This window comes from Osmerus mordax (assembly GCF_038355195.1).
Source record: "Osmerus mordax isolate fOsmMor3 chromosome 7 unlocalized genomic scaffold, fOsmMor3.pri SUPER_7_unloc_1_8, whole genome shotgun sequence".
Lineage (NCBI taxonomy): Eukaryota > Metazoa > Chordata > Actinopteri > Osmeriformes > Osmeridae > Osmerus > Osmerus mordax.
In genome coordinates this window covers 12,501-15,000 of record NW_027120347.1, presented here as the reverse complement: position 1 = coordinate 15,000, position 2,500 = coordinate 12,501, and positions in this window count along the sequence as shown.

The window sequence follows — 2,500 nt, the reverse complement described above, 5'->3', positions numbered from 1 at the left end:
AAACTTTAAACGGAGCTACCGAATTGGAAATCATCAATCCTGGGAAAATAACAAATCACACGTGTGCCCCTTATTCTAACTTGAATTTAGAAACCGTCCTCAACAAAATCCCACGTTCGGGTGAATAACTGTGAATTTTAAGGCACATGCCTCTCTGGGCTGGGAGAGTGCATTCAAATAGGAGAAATTGGCTTCATTTAGAGGCATCTCCACTTAGGGACGTCGTAGCACCTTAACTCGGGTGGCGTTGGAAAGGTCTGGTCCAGGGGAACACGGGCGTGTCAAGTTTGCCACGCGCACGCGCATCCCCGCTAAACAGGGGCCAAAACAAAACTTTAAACGGAGCTACCGAATTGGAAACCATCAATCCTGGGAAAATAACAACTCACACGTGTGCCCCTTATGCTAACTTGAATTTAGAAACCGTCCTCAACAAAATCCCACGTTCGGGCGCAAAACTGCACGTTTGAGGCCACATTTTCAATGATGCTGGAAACTTACATTCAAAGCTGGGAAAATGTGCTCATCTACAGGCATCCCCACTTAGGGACGTCGTAGCACCTTGACTCGGGTGGCGTTGGAAAGGTCTGGTCCAGGGGAACACGGGCGTGTCAAGTTTGCCACGCGCACGCGCATCCCCGCTAAACAGGGGCCAAAACAAAACTTTAAACGGAGCTACCGAATTGGAAACCATCAATCCTGGGAAAATAACAACTCACACGTGTGCCCCTTATGCTAACTTGAATTTAGAAACCGTCCTCAACAAAATCCCACGTTCGGGCGCAAAACTGCACGTTTGAGGCCACATTTTCAATGATGCTGGAAACTTACATTCAAAGCTGGGAAAATGTGCTCATCTACAGGCATCCCCACTTAGGGACGTCGTAGCACCTTGACTCGGGTGGCGTTGGAAAGGTCTGGTCCAGGGGAACACGGGCGTGTCAAGGTTGCCACGCGCACGCGCATCCCCGCTAAACAGGAGCCCAAACAAAACTTTAAACGGGGCTACGGAAAAGGGGAGAGCTTTTTCGGGGACAAACACCACTCACGTCGGTGCCCCCTGTTCCAACTTGAATTTAGAAACCGTCCTCAACAAAATCCCACGTTCGGGTGAATAACTGTGAATTTTAAGGCACATGCCTCTCTGGGCTGGGAGAGTGCATTCAAATAGGAGAAATTGGCTTCATTTAGAGGCATCCCCACTTGGGGACGTCGTAGCACCTTAACTCAGGTGGCGTTAGAAAGGTCTGGTCCAGGGGAACACGGGCGTGTCATGTTTGCCACGCGCACGCGCATCCCCGCTGAACAGGAGCCCAAACAAAACTTTAAACGGGGCTACGGAAAAGGGGAGGGCTTTTTCGGGGACAACCACCACTCACCTCGGTTCCCCCCATCCCAACTTGAATTTAGAAACCGTCCCCAGCCAAATCCCACGTTCGGGGGCAAAACTGCTCGTTTGAGGCCACATTTTCAATGATACTGGAAACTTACATTCAAAGTTGGGAAAAGGTGTTCATTTACAGGCATCTCCACTTAGGGACGTCGTAGCACCTTAACTCAGGCGGCGTTAGAAAGGTCTGGTCCAGGGGAACACGGGCGTGTCAAGGTTGCCACGCGCACGCGCATCCCCGCTAAACAGGAGCCCAAACAAAACTTTAAACGGGGCTACGGAAAAGGGGAGAGCTTTTTCGGGGACAAACACCACTCACGTCGGTGCCCCCTGTTCCAACTTGAATTTAGAAACCGTCCTCAACAAAATCCCACGTTCGGGTGAATAACTGTGAATTTTAAGGCACATGCCTCTCTGGGCTGGGAGAGTGCATTCAAATAGGAGAAATTGGCTTCATTTAGAGGCATCCCCACTTGGGGACGTCGTAGCACCTTAACTCAGGTGGCGTTAGAAAGGTCTGGTCCAGGGGAACACGGGCGTGTCATGTTTGCCACGCGCACGCGCATCCCCGTTGAACAGGAGCCCAAACAAAACTTTAAACGGGGCTACGGAAAAGGGGAGGGCTTTTTCGGGGACAACCACCACTCACCTCGGTGCCCCCCATCCCAACTTGAATTTAGAAACCGTCCCCAGCCAAATCCCACGTTCGGGGGCAAAACTGCACGTTTGAGGCCACATTTTCAATGATACTGGAAACTTACATTCAAAGTTGGGAAAAGGTGTTCATTTACAGGCATCCCCACTTGGGGACGTCGTAGCACCTTAACTCAGGCGGCGTTAGAAAGGTCTGGTCCAGGGGAACACGGGCGTGTCAAGGTTGCCACGCGCACGCGCTTCCCCGCTGAACAGGAGCCCAAACAAAACTTTAAACGGGGCTACGGAAAAGGGGAGGGCTTTTTCGGGGACAACCACCACTCACCTCGGTGCCCCCCATCCCAACTTGAACTTAGAAACCGTCCCCAGCGAAATCCCACGTTCGGGCGAATAACTGTGAATTTTAAGCCCCTTTTCCTCTCAAGCTGGAAACGTGCAAAGTTGGGAAAAGGTGTT